The 19457-nt window shown below is 41.8% G+C and overlaps 1 protein-coding gene across 3 annotated transcripts in view; it reads left to right on the forward strand.

Annotated features, from left to right (window-relative positions):
* Positions 1 to 19457, forward strand: part of RAI2 (retinoic acid induced 2) — a 400131-nt gene that overhangs the window by 182255 nt on the left and 198419 nt on the right. For all 3 annotated transcript variants that reach the window (XM_089904743.1, XM_089904742.1, XM_022562689.2), the window contains one exon: positions 114 to 203. The gene's annotated coding sequence lies outside the window, so the exon portion shown is untranslated. The remainder of the gene's footprint in view (positions 1 to 113; positions 204 to 19457) is intronic.

The raw sequence follows: 19457 nt of genomic DNA on the forward strand, positions 1-19457 counted from the left end.
AACGTTCCTTGTGCACTCAAAAAGGAATGTGTGTTTTATTACTATTGGGGACTGCCCCTGTTTTGAACCTCTCTCCATACTTCGTTACAGTTTTGACTGTTCTATCTTTTCAGGCTCCAGTATCTCCTGCAATGGGACTCCCTGCTGAGCACTCCCTCATCTCCAACACCAAGGCCACTGAATGCCTCCTCACCCACATTCAGGTGAGTTGCATGGAATTTGGACAAGCAGTGCCTTTTCTCTAGTTCTTAGCAGGCAATCAGGGCAATTACCCTGCATCAGGGAGAATTACCTTAGCACTTAGATGTAGAAATGGAGCAATATCTTGAGAAACTGCTTCACTTCCACAGAGAGTGATCCAAATATCCACCTCCCACATAAAGACACGCTTCCACATACACACACAGTCTCCGTCTAGGGCTAGGTGGCGAGTGTCACAAATGCCCACGGAGGGGGTGTGCTTGGGGAACTTGGGCTCTAGCCCATATATGACTGCCACATATGCAAGACAGAGTACACGTGGCAGCGGCCACATGGTTATTGCAAATGCCTCTGGGCGGCTGTTACATTGAAACCTAAAGATAAACGGAAGCAAAAGTAGATCCTCCATATATGTTTTCCACAATCAGAATCATTTAGGATAAAATGGGCACACGCTGTGAGTCAGTGCTGAAGAGAATAATCAGAGAAGAAAGATAAGGGAGCGAAAGTAGATGACGAAAGATCAATACGCCGCCTAGAGTGATATTAAGGAGACTGAGGCAAAGCAAGTTAGGGGCTCACAACTTCATTTCTACGGAGGCAGATGTATGGAAGATGGGTTCCTGATGTGCGTGACCATGGAGACCTCAGGTCAGAATCAAATCTCTGTAATCTCACTTGATGGGACTTGGGAGGGGATGACAGAAATGGTTCTGGGTAGTCAAGGATTTTCCCTTCATAGCTGACACACAAATTCACTTCTCTGTACAGGTTTAGGGAGCAAGCAGTTAGTCCAGGGTACGGGTGGGTCTTTCTTCCTGAGGGGAAACTTAGAAGAGAGAGATTAATGTGACAAACTCCAGTCTCCATTGCTGCAGTTGGACTTGGGGCTGCAAGTGGTATTTGCTATCTTCCTGTTCCACCGTCCTTTCTAAATTCCCTTCACGCTCAGCGGCCGTCTCTGCTGGTCTCAATGGCTTGCCCGGTAACGTGATCGCCTCGGTAACTACTCCCTTCTCAGACTCAGCTCGATGCACATGTCTATTCACAGTCACAGTCGGGTGAGGGAGTACCACAAGGTGGGCACACGGATCACCTGGGCGCCACGCGTGTTGCTCCTTGCCCTTGCTGTGTGAAAGTAGCCCAACCTTCTCCTGCTGACCAGGGTCAATTACCCCGTAGAATGGTGACTCATTATTTGCTTGCTGGACCTAGGACACAGGGAACACAAGGGGACAGGTGTAGCTTGCTGTGTCTTCTAAAGGGGGACTGTGGTGGCGAGAGTATGCCCCCTTTGGGACATACTCATCGAGAGGAGCCCAGAGTTGAAGGGGTGGGAAGCACAAAGTCCCCCAGTGGGTCACTGGCAATAATGGCAAGTGGAATCACTCCTACTTCCATTTCTTGGTTCACAGATCCATGGGCTTTTCCTGTGGGGGATGTAGTGCCATATCAATGCCTCTGTTTCGGTGTGTATACTGAATCCTGGAGGATGGCACTCCATCCTTGCCGGGTCTTGCCTCTGAGCTGGCATTTCAGCTGTACCTTCAGCAGGCAGTCCTGTCGCTCTGTGACGTCCAGTTGTATTCTGAATGGTACAGTGTGTAATACAACCAGTGCCTCCCACGATTGAGTCCACTGTCCCACCTCCTGTGCTGTGAAATGAAGCGTCCTGGTCAGATGCTATGTAAATGCTGTCAGGCATTTTGTAAGCCCCTGAATAGTGGAGCTGGTTGAGGCTGTGCAGGCAGGTAAGGCAAACCCATATCTGGAATAAGTATCTATTTGTGTGAGAATGAACAGCTAGATTTTCCAGGATGGAGGGGACTCACATGAAGTCAATGGCTATCAAGTGGCCCATCAGTCTCCTTAAGGAAAAGTGCCATACTGGAGGCTCAACATTGGTCTACGGTGCTAACAGGTTGGGCAACTGAGGTGGCAATAATAGATTCCTGCTGGGCCCCTGTGTGACCTCCATCTCTGACGCCATGGTTACCCCATTGTTTCCATTGCGCCAATTCTGTGGTGGCTAATGATAAAAGCTGGATGGCATCAGTCAGCTGGATCATTTTGTTTACTTGGTTGTTCAGTGCCTTGTCTCCATGGTCGATGCTTTCTGGTGGGTGTTAACCTGAGAATCATGGATCTTCACACTTTGTACCTACTTCCATATGTCCATCCACATGCTAGAATTAGTCACCAGGCTCACCTAAACACAAGGGAGCCAAGAAGTATATTCCAACTCATATGCTCAGAAAATAGAGAGCAGGAAATATTTGGAGAATAGCAGTAATGACTACCACAGCCTGCATTTGTTACACTCTGCTAGAAGGGTCTCAAGGCATGTTCTTTCTCTAATATTCTACAGCTTTAGAGAAAGTAAATGTTTACTTACAGCTTTCTTTCTTCCTAGAATCCAAGCAATGTTTCCTTAGGGCTGGGTCAGAGACAGTATAACTCTTGAATTTTACTCGCGACACTATTTCCTTATACTTTGTTACTGGTAAAATTATGTTACTCCTGGTGATTTTTGTCCGGTTGCGGAGGGATTTTTTACAGGCAGCAATCTGGCCGGTCACACCCATGCACATCTGAATCCCACGGAGACAAATCTGGCCTGCCGCTATGCTTATAACACCATTTATATTTTTTTGGCCCTCAGCTGATTCTCTCCCCAACTACTATGTAAGCTCCTTGATGCTGAGACTTTCTCTTTATAACCCCAGTTCCTAGGACGGTATCCTGCCCACTTAAAATGCTTTGTAATATTTGTCATCGGTGATGAAATGATTCTGAAAAGCAAACAAAATGGGTTTTATGACAAAGATAGCCACCCATGCAAAATAATTCAAGGCAAACAGTTCTCAGAGGATAAACAGGACCCAGAATGCTTTTTACCCAGGGCGCCCACGGCTCTGACCTGTAGCAAACAGAAAACTCTGCAAGTTAGAGCACCGTGTTGACATTTCATGCGGCAAATGTTCAGAGGATCGCAGCTCCTCAGGAAGGCTTTATTGAATCTGAATCCCAGGAAGTAGGGCAACCTTAGCCAAGTCTATGCTAATTAAAAGACTATAACCATTTTATTTTATGTGCAAGACCTTAAGGTGTTAAAGGCCACCATTTTCAAGTTGAAAAAGTCAATCTTCAGGGCCCTTGCTTGCTATCTGTCTATCTATCTATCTATCTATCTATCTATTAACATCTTTTTTGGAGTATAATTGCTCTACAATGGTGTATTAGTTTCTGCTTTATAACAAAGTGAATCACCTATACATATACATATATCCCCATATCTCCTCCCTCTTGCATCTCCCTCCCTCCCACCCTCCCTATCCCACCCCTCTAGGTGGTCACAAAGCACCGAGCTGGTCTCCTTGTGCTATGTGGCTGCTTCCCACTAGCTATTGATTTTACATTTGGTAGTGTATATATGTCCTTGCTTTCTGTTTCTATTCCTTTCTCCATTTTAACTTTTACCCCCAACCCAGAAGCACAAACAAAATGCCTTCTATTTGGGGAAACCAAGAAATTGTTTTGATATTTTGTTTTATGACCCAAACCTATATATTACTGGCTGCTGAGGCATTATTTCTCCCTATACACTCATCATTCATAGCTCCGGGGGTGAAAATATTCCAAAATAGTATGTAATGTCTGTTATACATTTAGATGCATAAATTTTCATTGTCAAGATGGTGATTTAATAGAAACTTATAGATTCATAGTAGAATATTTTTAATGCCTAGGTTTTTTAAAAAACAAAGTGTGTGTGTGTTCATGTCTCTCTTCTTGGAAATGTTATTTCTTTGTAATATAGTCTTTATTTATCATGGATGGGTCTAACAAATTTTGGCAATAGGCTAAAGAAAATTAAGGAAAAAGCATTTATTCTCTTAAGAGTAAGGAGGTAAAGCATCTTGATTTCATATCCATCATGTCAGTAATAAACCCAAGGTCTCAGGTCCTGTAACATCAGGCATGTAAGTTGAATATGGGATTTCTCATTTTAAGGTATTCTTTCTTCGGGACTATAAATCACAGACATTGGATTAGCCCCCCTGAGAATTCAGGTTTGTGCCAGCCTATATTATTTTGAGTATTTTTTAGTCTAATTTGAAATTTTGATTTTTAGTGCTTTTAAAAGTATAGTTTCTTTCTCTTTCCCTTCCTCTCCCTCATTCACTTGCTCGTGCCCTCACTCCCGCTGTCAGTGTTACTTTGATGTTACTGATCTCCTCCACTCATTCCCTCACTTGTTTTGGCAGGAACTTCTTTGCAAAGAAATATAATCACTCCTCTTGGCTATAAAGTAACTTTGGCCCGGTAAGATTATATTGAAGGGGAACCTAAGGTGTTCCTCAGGTGTCACGAGAAATAAGTTGTCTCTATCTGTTTTTAGAACCATTGTAATAGTTTCAAGCTCCTGAAATCAAAGTTCAGATTTTTTATCCTCATGTAGGTAGTCCAGAATGAAAGTCAGGATCTAAACTGTAAGGTATTTTTCAAGTAATTTGAATAATCCCTCACTGGGAATTTAAGTTGTAAATGCCTTTGATACATTCTTTTGAAAGCTGGAACAGGAGTGAGTTACAGTAGTAAACAGCTGACATTTCTGTGCAATGGAAAAGGCAATGCTTATTTTACTTCATCGTGTTTAGTAATTCATCTTCAGGAACTGGGCCCTTCTTCAGCCGAGGCTAGGGAGAGGGAGGGAAATCAGACAAGAATGCGACTAGAAATTGTGCTGTGTCTCATCCCATTGACTGTCATCTCAGACTTTGCAAAACACCACCCATGCAAGACAAGCAATCAGAATATTGTAGAATAATATATGATTGGAGCAAAGAGGAGCTATAAGGCAGTGCTGTCCAATGGAAGTATAACACGAACCACTTCTGTAATTTTAACTTTTCCAGTAGCCACATAAAAAAAGTGAAAAGAAGCAGGTGGATCGAATTGTAATAACATTTAATTAACACAGTATATCCAAGGTGTTCGCATTTCAACATGTGATTAATATAAAATATTAACGAGATACTTTATATTCTTTTTGGCACTCAGTCTTCAAAATGTGGTATTGTACATTTCTAGTATATCTCAGTTCGGACTTGCCACATTTCAAGGGCTCAGTAGCCACACGTGGTAAGTGACTACCGCAGCAGACCAAGCAGGGATGGATAATATCTCATTCAAAACCCTCTCTGACAAATAAGGACTCAGGAACCAGAGAGGTTAAGCCACTTGCCCCATGCAAACTGCTGTGTCAGACAGCAAGACTCAAAACCAGATCTTCTAATTACCTATCAAGGCCACTTTCCGCTACTTCAAGAGGTTTCCTTGGCCTGATATCTTATGGACTTCCTCCCCCAAATTTCACGCCTCTGCAGCTTCCAACAAGAAAGAAATATTAAAATAGGAACAGGGGGATCAGACAGATTCATATGTGAGACTTCAGCAGCATTCTCATACAAGGCTTAAGAAGGAAGTGAAGAGATATTAAATAATATTTTAAAATCTCCTATCTGCTTTAAATGAGTTAAAAATCTCGATGCCGAGGCAAATTATATCTGGGATCATTGAAAGAATGAGATGAGATAACAGAACTGCTATTGGTTACCAGGAAAATGATGGACAGGGGAATAAATGCTAGAGAATTGGCGCATATCCAGATTTCTCTAACTGGAAAAGGCAAATGATACTAGTAGCAAACATGTACATAGTACTTACTAGGTGGCAGGCGCTGGTTCTGAGCGCTTCACACATGTGGCTTCATCAGCTCCTCACAATAACCTTATGAAGTAGGGACTCATACTATCTTCACTTTCTAGATGAGGAAACTGAGACCACAGAGAGGTTAAATAATCTGTTTACCATATATTGCCAGTAGATGGCAGAGCCAGGATTTGACTCTGAAGTCTAATTCTTTGGATTGGCATTGCACCATGCTGCTCACAGATTTAAGATTTCAGTATCTGTCTAGTTCCCTGCCCTCTTATTCTCCCTTTCTCCCTGGCTGGGAATCACCTGATAGCCTCTTAAAAGTTCAGCCCAAGCCAGGTTCTGGGGCAAGGGGTGACTTCAGTAAGAGAAGTCCTAGTTTAATGCTTTGCAGGTCCACCATCATATGCTATTGGCTACCATCCCCACCCTGACCTTATGTCTCAGTTTGGGGCCCTGGGTCCTTCCTTGTATTATGTATCCCTAAGTTAAGTATTGGAGTCTGTTCTTGGACCCTAGCTTGCAACTTGTGGACAGAAGACTCTGATATCCCAGTCTCCTCAGGTCACTGTGCAGAACCTTTCCTTGCGTCTACTTGCCTGCCACTTCTAGTCCCTGTTACCTCTTTTTTTTTAAAAAAATACTTATCGATTGATTGATTGATTTGGTTGTGCTGGGTCTTAGTTGCAGCTCGCTGGCTCCTTAGTTGTGGCATGCGAGCTCTTAGTAAGGGCATGCATGTGGGATCTAGTTCCCTGGCCAGGGATTGAGCCCTGACCACCTGCATTGGGAGCGCAGAGTCTTACCTACTTTGCCACCAGGGAAGTCCCTATTCCCTGTTACCTCTTGAGAGACCTCCGTGACAACAATTGCTTTTGACAAAGCCTTGTGTGAAATTATACTCTCCACCCACCATGTTCCACCTATGGGTCAGAACTTGCTCCTATCGCTCAAATCATTTCCAACTCCCCATCCATTCCAGCGACTGAGTCTAACTTTAAGAATCAGCCTCTCGGGCTTCCCTGGTGGTGCAGTGGTTAAGAATCCACCTGCCAATGCAGGGGACACGGGTTTGACCCCTAGCCCGGGAAGATCCCACATGCCACGGAACAACTAAGCCCGTGCACTACAACTACTGAGCCTGCACTCTAGAGCCCACGTGCCACAACTACTGAAGCCCGTGCTCCGTAACAAGAGAAGCCACCACAATGAGAAGCCCGTGCACCACAACGAAGACGCAACACAGCCAAAAATAAAACAAATAAATAAATAAATTTATAAAAAAATAAGCAAACAACTGTTCTCTTTAAAAAAAAAAAAAGAATCAGCCTCTCCCAGTTTGCTTGGTTTTCTGCACAGGTGAATCCTTCCAGTTATGAGTGAAACACCATAGTATCAAGCCATTGAGCTGGGCATTGGTCCTTGGAAAAATTATAAGTGTATTATTAAATAGTTGATTTGGAAGCACTTAAAATGGAAAGCGATTATTGTTAAGAAATCCTTCTAAAACCAAACTCAATTCTTTTTCCCTTCGTCTGGATAGTGTTCCGAAAATTGCCAGTAAGACGAATGCCTTAGACATAGTGTATCTGGATCTCAGCAAGCTATTAAACAGGGCTATCATATTTTTGTGGATGAGAAGTAAAGAGATGATAGAATAGATATGTGAATTCACATCTGGTCTTGAATGTCAACTTTGAGCTAGATTCCAATACTGTTGTAACAGCCTTCCTCTTAACCCTGTCCTACTCTACTTCTTATTAAACGCTCTAATAAACACTTAATGAGGAAAGCTCAGTGAATGTGTAGAAGATGCAGAATAGAGACGAATAGATTCCATAGCCAGTGACATGTTCAGAAGTCAGAGGGTTCTCCACAAGGTAGAATGAAGAGTTAAAATGAACAAGATTAAATACAACAAGGATGCATGTAAATGTATGTATTTTTGTTTAAAAATTAAACTATACAAAAACAGTATGAAAAAGACATGGGCCAACATTAGTATAGTGGTGGTAAAGGGGGAGTCTTAGGATCTTTACATATTGTAACTCACTGTGAGCCAAAGTGTGCACGGCTGCCAAGGATCGAATGTGATCTTGGACTACATTAATTATAGTATAATGGGAAGGTTAATTCCCTTGTAGTTGGTACCTGCCAAACTCTGCCTGGGTTTTTGTACTCAGATCATGGCAGTCTGACAAACTGCAATGGATCTGGTACAGGCAGCCAGGGTGGAAAAGGGTCTGGAACTAATGGTATGCTGGAGCCAGCTGGTACTCACTTGCTGGAAATTGCTAGATATTCAGGAATTTTGTGAGCTGGTTGTTAAGCTACTAAGTACCCTTAGTAGCTTGAAACGGGTCATGGTGAGAGCATTTACACCATGGTAATCAGCAAATGCTGTAAATCAAGACTTTGTTTTCCAGACAGTGGTTCTGCCAGGGTACTACTGTCAATAATTCCCTGATATGAAGAGTGATTAAAGACAGACAGAGTGTTACATTCAATCAAAAAAAAAAAGAAAAACTATAGCGGGGAGAGGATAAGGATTTCAGAGCAGTCTTTAAATACTTAAAGAGTTTAACTCCCATTTACCATTGCAACAAAAAGAATAAAATACCTAGGAATAAACCTACCTAAGGAGACAAAAGACCTGTATGCAGAGAACTATAAGACAGTGATGAAAAAAATTAAAGATGATACAAACAGATGGAGGGATATACCATGTTCTTGGATTGGAAGAATCAATATTGTGAAAATGACTATACTTCCCAAGCAATCTACAGATTCAATGCAGTCCCTATCAAATTACCAATGGCATTTTTCACAGAACTAGAACAAAAAATTTCACAATTTGTACAGAAACACAAAAGACCCCGAATAGCCAAAGCAATCTTGAGAAAGAAAAACAGAGCTGGAGGAATCAGGCTCCCTGACTTCAGACTATACTACAATGGAGAAAAGACAGCCTCTTCATTAAGTGGTGCTGGGAAAACTGGACAGCTACATGTAAAAGAATGAAATTAGAACGCTCCCTAACACCATCCACAAAAATAAACTCCAGATGGATTAAAGACCTAAATGTAAGGCCAGACACTACCAAACTCTTAGAGGAAAACATAGGCAGAAGACTCTATGACCGAAATCATAGCAAGATCCTTTTTGACCCACCTCCTAGAGAAATGGAAATAAAAACAAAAATAAATGGGACCTAATGAAATTTAAAAGCTTTTACACAGCAAAGGAAACCATAAACAAGATGAAAAGGAAGCCCACAGAATGGGAGAAAATATTTGCAGATGAAGCAACTGACAAAGGATTAATCTCCAAAATTTAGTAGCAGCTCATGCAGCTCAATGTCAAAAAAACCAAACAACCCAATCCAAAAATGGGCAGAAGACCTAAATAGACATTCCTCCCAAGAAGATATACAGATTGCCAGCAAACACACGAAAGGATGCTCAACCCCACTAATCATTAGAGAAATGCAAATCAAAACTACAATGAGGTCTCACCTCACATCGGTCAGAATGGCCACCATCAAAAAATCTACAGACAGTAAATGCTGGAGAGGGTGTGGAGAAAGGGGAATCCTCTTGCACTGTTGGTGCGAATGTAAATTGATACAGCCACTATGGAGAACAGTATGGAGGTTCCTTAAAAAAGGAACTTAAAAAATAGAACTACCATATGACCCAGCAATCCCACTACTGGGCATATACCCTGAGAAAACCATAATTCAAAAAGAGTCATGTACCACAATGTTCACTGCAGCTCTGTTTACAATAGCCAGGACATGGAAGCAACCTGAGTGTCCATCGACAGATGAATGGAGAAAGAAGATGTGGCACATATATACAACGGAATACTACTCAGCCATAAAAAGAAATGAAATTGAGTTATTTGTAGTGAGGTGGATGGACTTAGAGTCTGTCATACAGAGTGAAGTGAGTCAGAAAGAGAAAAACAAATACCGTATGCTAACACACATATATGGAAACTAAAAAAAAAGGTTCTAAAGAACCTAGGAGCAGGACGGGAATACAGACGAAGATGTAGAGAATGGACTTGAGGACACACGGAAAGGGAAGGGTAAGCTGGGACGAAGTGAGACAGTGGCATGGACATATATACACTACCAAATGTAAAATAGATAGCTAGTGGGAAGCAGCCGCATAGCACAGGGAGATCAGCTCGGTGCTTTGTGACCACCGAGAGGGGTGGGATAGGGAGGGGGGGGAGGGAGATGCAAGAGGGAAGAGGTATGGGGACATATGTATATGTATAGCTGATTCACTTTGTTGTAAAGCAGAAACTAACACACTATTGTAAAGCAACTATACTCCAATAAACAAGTTAAAAAAAAACTTAAAAGAGTTTAGATTTTCTTTCTCAGCGAATCAGAGCAATCTCCTCCAACACTCCCATCTTTACGGACAGAACAGCCTGAGCTCTCACAACCTCCCCACCCATCCAGAGGTGTGGCCCCAACTGCCAGCCACTAGTGAGTTTCTCATATTATGTTTAAAAGTTATGGGAATCTTACAGTTTGCTCCATAAATGATCCATATCTCTCTGAATATAAAAATAATGGATTGAAGAGGCACTTCTCAAATTTTTCTGTGTATGAATCACCTGGGGATCTTGTTAACATGTAGGTTCTAATTGAGTAGGTCTGGAGGAAAGACTGAGATTCTGAATTTCTAATAAGCCCCCAGGTGGTGCCAGATCTGCTGGTCTGTGCATACTCTGAGTAGCAAGGGTTTAAATTATGGACTAGTCTCTTTTCTTGCCTTTTTTTTCCCCCCAACTCCATCTTCCAGTAAATTCAGCAGCCAGGGTGTTTAATCTGTATTTAATGTCTGTCTCCGATAGAGACACAAGCTTCTGGGGGGTATATACATGTGCCTCTGAAAAACTCGGAGTTAAAACTTTTTAGACTTACTTGTATTTCATTATTTGTTCTCTTGTAGAATTCCTTTTTATTGAACAGCACTTCAGCCTTTGTACTTTCTGTCCATCCTGAGTATCATTATGAGAAACAGTGGAGGAAATTCATTCTTTGACCCATTGTAGGAAAATTGTCAAGGGCGTCATCTACCTTGTTACATTCTGTTCTCTGTTTGAGGACTCAAAGGAACTTCAGTTTTATTTCTAGCAATTGCTTCTTCTGAACAATTTATTCTTTTTGATCCTACCAATACCCTGAATCTCGTAATTGAGTGCATTTTCCTCTTTGACTCAACATTCATTCAACATGTACTGATTGAGCACCTGCATGGGGACACAGCAGAGAACAAAATGGACACATTTTCCTGTTCTCATGGAGCCTTTTTGCAGTTTCTCTTCCCTGTCATTGGTAGGAAGTATCTGACTGTTAGGAAATACAGAACCACATTGGAGGCCACCTCCAACAACCCTAAAAGACCTGGTAAGGAAGACATTTCCGGTTTGAATCTGGCTCCTGGGTGTGTGAATTTCTAACCCTCATCTTCTCTTTACTGGATTCTCTCAACTTTTCATGTTTCTCTTTGGATACCCTGTGCATACTATTAGTTGTAAGCTGCCTCAAATCCTCTATGGAATGAGGCAGTATGTAAATAACTCATTAAGTATGTGGAGCTGGAAAAATCAGAACTAAAGCCAATGCAGTAAAGTTATAGGGAATCACACTTTAGCCTCATGTACAAATAGTCTAATGTCCTGAAAACAAATGGCTCACCTTGTAATATAGTGATGTTTTGGACACTGATATTGGCAGTTCACCTTTGGGGAATTTTGACATGGTGCTGCCCGACCTGAAGGGCATTCGTACTAGATAATACCGCAGGTGCCTTTCAATAATCGGATTGTATAGAACTGTCCATGATTTCAGTTCTTCTGCAGACACAACAATGGCTCCTCCTTTCCCTACTAGCCCCAGTATCTTTTGGAGAAGATGAATTCTTTAGGGAAGATGGTGGGCTCTGGGGAATCCCACATGTCGGGGCGGGGGAAGTTTTGGAGAGGGGCTTCTGCCAGAAAAGCAGCCCAGAGCTCAAATCCTCCACCTGGGGTGTGTTTTGTGACACTCACTAAAATCTAAACTCCTGCTTTTTCTTCTAACTTGTCTTGATCCAATTCATGGTTTTCCTCAGATGAATAAAATATCCTTGTATTTATAGTGGATGCCGTAAACCAGCCATCGTATTTTTTACATCCTAGGCAGCTGCTGTCTGAGCCAACACAGAGTAAGACAGGCCGATTTGTATTTTTACAACCAGATATGAAGCCGGCTTTCAGTAATTCGGGAAGCACGTGCTGCCACTTGTGATCCTTAGGGTGCTAATGTTTAAATGAGTCCCTAAAGGTTGCAGAGACTACAGTTAATATAACGCTGAAAGGCAGCCCCATTTTCGCCACTTACTCGAAAACAGGAAATTTTAAAGAATTAATTGATTTTAACTTCAATATGAAATATTGGCCCTCGTGATGATACTACTCTGTGAGTAGATAGAGGCAGCATTTATGACCTTTTTAACTACATTCCATTCACTGAAAAATGACAACTATGCTAAAGAAATACTTTCCTCCTTGCTGCCAGCTTCTCCCAGTGAGAGCTTTTAGCAAAGGGCATAGAAAGTCCTGCCAATAAATAACAAAAATTTACTATCCCCACCATCATTTTACAGTCTTGCCCTCCCACAAGAGGAACACGGAGAGCAGAATAGATGAAATCAACCTGCTTTGCTCAGCACCAAGGACATGTCATTACTCAAACTGGGCGACTAAGCGGGGGGGGGGGGGGATTAGTCTAGAAGAAATACACAGACTGAAAATGATGTTGCCCCAGACATGTTTTGTGGTGATTGTTGCCGTCACAGTCATTATTCCAGTTTTCCACCGCTAATGGCTATCTGCCCCAATTCTTCCAGTGCCACAGAAATCAGAATTGTCTTCACCTTCTGAAGACACTGAAAGACAGAAATCCCTTGAGTCGAAAGCCATCTAGAAGGAATCATTTCTGTGTTCCTTTTGTGGGACTGAACATTCCCCTTCTATACGAGAGAGACTAGGATGCTTTAGAAAGCGCATCTTCAGACTCCTTGAATTGAGGAAGGAAAAGAGACAGAGCCAGAAAGCGCTTAACTGGAATGAAAAGCATTTTCCTGGACACTGCTCTCCTGAATTAATCAGGTCCAGCATGGGCGGCTTAAGGAGCTTCTTGGGGAAAAATTCCTTTCTTGTATGATTATTTCTAGCCAGGCTGCATGCAGAGGAGTGCTTTCTAGCCTTTGGTCCGGGCCATTGCAAGCAGAATCCAAACAACTGTTTGTTATTCCTATAAGGAACTTTGATGATCTGAAAGGAAATAGCAGGATGTACGAAAAGACCCAAATTTCTCTCCATTAGTGGTTTCAGGGGCTCTTGGTATAGCAATTCTTGAAATTACAATTACAGTTCATGAAGTTTCTCAGACAAAGCCCAGCTATTAGATTTGGTTTAAGAAAAGGAGCAGGGAGTGCTCAGCCTCTATTTCCAAGAACCTCAGCTTTACCCTCCTTGTCTAAGTCCTGAGGAAAATAACTTGCACTGGGGGGGTGGAAAAAATGTATCTTTCTTCCTTAGTAAGCACGTCTTTTTAAAACTTAGCCCAAGTTCTCTCTTTTTCCCCATGATCTGGGGCTTAATTCCCATATGCAGGCTATTATTGTCATAGCTAATCCCTTGCTGCTCTAAATACATCTTTTATAATGCTGCAGATTTCAATACTTATTACTCTTTCGGTTACAGCGGTGGTATACCCAAACGCCCCCCAAGCAAGACATGCACAGGAGCAAGAGGCAAGGCACCAATGATTAGGTGGGTGTCTACGATGAATCAGGCACTGGGCTAGTGTGAGACTGGTGGAAACGCCTAGTGGCCTGGTGGAAGCCTCCATCCGTATGCTGTAAGGATAGTATAATGGGCCCCACCTTAGAGATGGAGGAAATGAGGCTCCCTTTGCAAGGAGATTCAGCCATTCTCCCAAGTTTCGACAATTTGAAGCCAGATAGTCTGACCTCAGAGCCCATGCTTTCTGATATGCCAAACTGCCTCTTGCTGAGGACAGATGATTTAGTCTCCATTTAGCAGATGGCAATATTTAAGGCTAAGAAGGTTTTTAACTTTCCCAAACTCTCACAGTAATCCTTGCCAGGTTGATGTTTCTGGAAATCTGTTTACTGTACCAAGCCATTCAGTACAGGAACTCAAGACAGATAATCTGGCTGAATCAAAGTGTTGCCGGAGCAGTGTATAGACTATTTAAGAGAAGCTCCAACTTGATTATGGAACCTATCAAAAGTCATCTTATACAGGGACTTCCCTGGTGGTGCAGTGGTTAAGAATCCACCTTCCAATGCCGGGGACACGGGTTTGACCCCTAGTTCAGGAAGATCCCACGTGCCATGGAGCAACTAAGCCCATGTGCCACAACTGCTGAGCCTGCACTCTAGAGCCCGTGAGCCACAACTGCTGAACCCGTGTGCCACAACTACTGAAGCCCGCGTGCCTAGAGCCCGTGCTCCGCAACAAGAGAAGCCACCGCAAGAGAAGCCACCACAACGAGAAGCGCGCACACTGCAACGAAGACTAGCCCCCACTTGCCGCAGCTAGAGAAGACCCGTGCGTAACAACGAAGACCCAACGCAGACAAAAAAAAAAAAAAAAAAGTCATCTTATACAGTCTTCCTTCGGTGTCCGTGGGGGGTTGGTTCCAGGACTCCCACGAATTCCAAAATCTGCGGATGCTCAAATCCCTTGTATAAAATGGCTTAGTACGCTCGGTCCTCCGTATGCACGGGTTTCGCATCCGCGGGTTCAGCCAACCGCAGATCAAAATACCAAGTGTCGACTGTACTCAGTGTAAAGAATAGCTTCAGATCAGAGCTTTCCTTGGAGATGGTAGGATCCTTCCACTATGACATCTACCAACTTGGTTATGTTATACTGTCTCATTGGTGGCCTGCAACCATTCATCTTTACTGTTTTGTTGCACTAGCTCATTACTGGGGTTTCCTGTCTTCATGACAGCAATGTGGGATTCTGATTTCCCTCTTCAGCTATGCAAGCATGGTACCCATTAGTATTGAGTCATGAGTCAAAAGCTGTGTTTCTACACTATTCGTGGAACCACAGCACGGAGAATAAATACGCACTCCAATAGGTCTCATCGTAGCTGTTCCTGGATACTGCAAACCATGCAAGGTTAGCAGAATGGGACAAGGACACCTCCCCCTTACTTATACAAACCCACCCTGGGCATCTGTGTCTGGGGAGGACCCCCCGGATTTCTACATAACTCATGGGAGAGTCAGGTCAGAGCAGTAGATAGACCCTAGTAGGGGACTGTGGTGAAGGCTCATATCTGGTCACTAAAATCCATTCTCCCCATCTTCCATAGTAATAGAGTTGTTGCCGGATACGTTGAATACCTCTCCCGTGTTCTTGCATTTGAGCCCCTCTGTACAGCGGACAGTATATTTAAATGTAACTGCCTAGCTACACATTTCCTAGCATTCCTTGCAGTTATCTGTGGCCATCTGACTATGCTCTAGACCAGTGGTTCTCAAAGAATCACCGTCATCTGAGAGTTGGTTAGAAATGCAAGTTCTTGGGCCCCACCCAAGAAACTCTGGGGTTGGAGCCCGCAGTCTGTATTTTAACAAGCCCTCCGGGGGATTCTGATGCAGGCTAATGTTCTTGAAAACGGAATGTGAGTAGAAATAATGTGTGTCCCTTCAGTGCCTAGGTCTAAAGACATTGAATATGCCTCTTCCATGCTTTCTTGCTACTTCCAGGCTAGAACCAGACAAGCTTTAACCATGCAGGTAGTGACAATGCTTTAAGGAAGGTTTTATGCTAAGTTTTATGCCAGTTTGATGAAGCTAAAGAATCTTTCAGACTTAAGTTTAAATGCATAGGGTGAAAAACATAGGATTAAAAAAATTTGTATTTATCGAGTCTGTGAAATTGTACTATATGTACATTTTTAGTAATGCATTAACTAACAAGATCTGGTAGTGGGTCTAATGACTTCCATAAATCCAACATATCTGCAACAATTGTAATATGATAGGGAGAGTATCTGTGATTTCTATTGGTGACAAAGTCCCAGGTACTGCGAGTACTATTATGGGTTGTTGTCTACATTCATAATGTAAGGAAATGCTGAGTTTCATTTAGGGATTTGTGGTAGGCTGAATAATGGTCCCCAAAGGTATCCATGACCTAATCCTCAGAACCTGTGACTTTTACCTTACGTGGTAAAAGAGACTTTACAGCAAATGTGGTTAGATTAGGATACTGAGATGGAAGATCATCCTGGATTATTCAGGTGAGCCCTAAACGTAATCACAAGCGTCCTCCTGACCTCCAGAACTGTAAGAGAATAAATTTGTGTTGTTTAAAGTCACTAAGTTTGTAGTAAGTTGTTACAGCAGCAGTAGGAAACTCATATAAGGTTAGTTAAAATAATGGTAATTTTCCCCCCATCCAAGTTCATGAGCCTCCAGAATTCTATCCATGGGCCCCCCAGGTTAAGAACCCTTACCTCTAGGGGTTTGGCAAGCTACAAAGTGGAAGGAACCTGGGTCCCTGAATGATTCTAGGAGACAGAGCTGCTTGGGTTCTCTTTGTTATAGTACCTTAGCTTCCCTTAAGTATTATGGGGAGTAGGAAATTCCTCAAGAGGAGGTAGGGAATAGATCTAAGGAAATCATATATGGACAGGAGAAAGAATCCCTAGCACCCCAGCCCATCAGACTAAGGAGCGAACAGTGCTGTTGAGCAGTCAGGGCTGGAAAGCCAACAACCAGAAAGTTCAAACATTAGTCAAATGTGAAGAAATAAAGAAAAGAATATCTAGTTTTAATTATGCAGTTTAATTTTTTTCATATCAATGAATGAAAAATGTCTAAATTCACTCTGGGGTAGAACTATATAAATTATTATTAGAAGGTGATTATAATTTAATTACAGTTTTATTTCATTTAATACCTCAAATGCTTTCCTGGAAAGTTAAGGGAAAATCTATCCATTTTTTTCTTGAATATAATTATGATTTTGGAGCTTCCATCAATATACAAAATTCAACTTGATTTTTATACATCAGCAGTTTTACACATCAGGAAAAGAATTTTTTAAAAATACCAATTATAATGGTAACAGAAGTATATAAGGTATCTAAGAGTAAATCTAACAAAAATGTATAAGAATTCTATGGAATAAATTATAAAACTTTATTGAAAGGTGTTAAAGACCTAAATAAGTCATTTATGAACATACTATGTTCATAGATAGGAGGATTCTACTCTCCCCAAATGTATCTAGAAATTCAATGGCATTCCAACAAGCTTGATCTTGGCATGCTGTTTCTAAAGCATACATGAATGGTAATGCCCAAGGGTAGCCCAGATGCTCCTAAAGAAGAGAAAGCAGGTGGAGAAATTTGACTCCCCAAATATCATGACTTGCTATGTAACTATAGTAAAGACAATGTACTCTTGACAAGGGCTAGACAATGGAAGAGAAAAGAAACCCCAGACACAGACTCATACATATATGAAAACCTGATATGACAGTTATAATTGAAAATTGGGAAGAAAAAAATGAACTATTCAATACATGGTTGTGGGAAAATCGGCTATTCCTAAGGGGAAGGAATGGAAATGAATACCTACCTCACCATACACTATATGAAATGAACCTTTACCTTATTATACACAAACATCCATTCCAGATGGATTAAGAACTTAAATGTGAAGGGCAAACCTTAAAAACTTTTAGAAGAAAACAAGAAAATATTGATATGACCACCCTGGGGGGAGGGAATGATTTCTTAAATAAGACACAAAAAGTTTAAACTTTAAAGAAAAAGATTGATGCATTTGGTTACATTAAACTTCAGGACTTCTTTATATAAAAAGTCACCATTAATAGAGTGAAAAAATAGCCACAATTTGAATGAAGATATTTGGCATGTTGTTTCTAACAGTTTTTTTGTTAGAAAACTGACAAATAATTCTTCTTTTTTTTAAACGTCTTTATTGGAGTATAATTGCTTTACAGTGGTGTGTTAGTTTCTGCTGTATAGCAAACTGAATCAGCTATACGTATACATATATCCCCATATCTCCTCCCTCTTGCGTCTCCCTCCCGCCCTCCCTAGCCCACCCCTCTCAGTGGTCACAAAGCACCGAGCTGATCTCCCTGTGCTATGCAGCTGCTTCCCACTAGCTATCTATTTTACGTTTGGTAGTGTATATATGTCCATGCCACTCTCTCACTTCGTCCCAGCTTACCCTTCCCCCTCCCCATATCCTCAAGTCCATTCTCTAGTAAGTCGGTGTCTTTATTCCCGTCTTGCCCCTAGGTTCTTCAGAACTTTTTTATTATTATTATTCCATATATGTGTGTTAGCATACGGTATTTGTTTTTCTCTTTCTGACTTACTTCACTCTGTATGACAGACTCTAAGTCCATCCACCTCACTACAAATAGCTCAATTTCGTTTCTTTTTATGGCTGAGTAATATTCCATTGTATATATGTGCCACATCTTCCTTATCCATTCATCTGTTGATGGACACTTAGGTTGCTTCCATGTCCTGGAACAAATAATTCTTATCCAGAATGTATTGTATGTATATGTTATCCATTTTTTATATAAACACACACATCTTTGTGTATGTGTGTGTGTGTGTGTGTGTGTGTTTTCTATTGCTGTGTAACAAATAACCCCAACACTTAGAAGTTTAAAGCAACACACCTTTATGATCTCACAGGTTCTGTAGGTCAGGAATCTGGACAAGGTTTAGTAGCATCCTCTGCTTCTGGCCCTCTCACAGGTGGCAGTCGTCTCAAAGACTGACTGGGCGGGATCCACTTCCAAGCTCACACTCATGTGGTTGTTGGCAGGATTCCGTTCCTCGTGAGTTGTTGGACTAGGGCCTCAGTTCCTCATGAGCTGTTGGCAGGAGGCCTCCCTCAGTTCCTTGATACGTGGGCCAATCCATAGAGCCTCTCACACATGGCAGTTGGCCTCATCGGGGGAGCAAGCCAGAGGGCAGGAGAGGGTGCCAGCAAGAGAGAGCGTGCTAGCAAGACACAATCACAATGTTTTGTAACCTAATCTTGGAAGGGACACCTTATCACTTTTGACATGTTCCGTTTGTTGGAAGCACATCACTAGGTCCAGTCCACACTCAAGCGGAGGGGTTACACGAGAGCATGAGTATCAGGAAGTGGGGATCATTGGAGGTCATCTTAGAAGTCTGCCTATTACAATACATATTAACCCAATAGAAAATTATGCAGAAGTCTTTAACAAATATTTTACAGCAAGAGAAACACAAATGACCATACACAATTGAAAAACTGTTTATTTCATTAATAAATTAATTATTAATACCACAGTGAGATACCATTTCATGCCTACCAAAATGCAAAACTGAGAAGTGACTGTAACAATTGTTGATTATTTCTGTATCTTGGAGCAATACTATTCCTTATACA

This window comes from Delphinapterus leucas, chromosome X (assembly GCF_059928025.1).
Source record: "Delphinapterus leucas isolate spDelLeu-1000000601 "Yukka" chromosome X, BTC_Dleu_Yukka2, whole genome shotgun sequence".
NCBI lineage: Eukaryota > Metazoa > Chordata > Mammalia > Artiodactyla > Monodontidae > Delphinapterus > Delphinapterus leucas.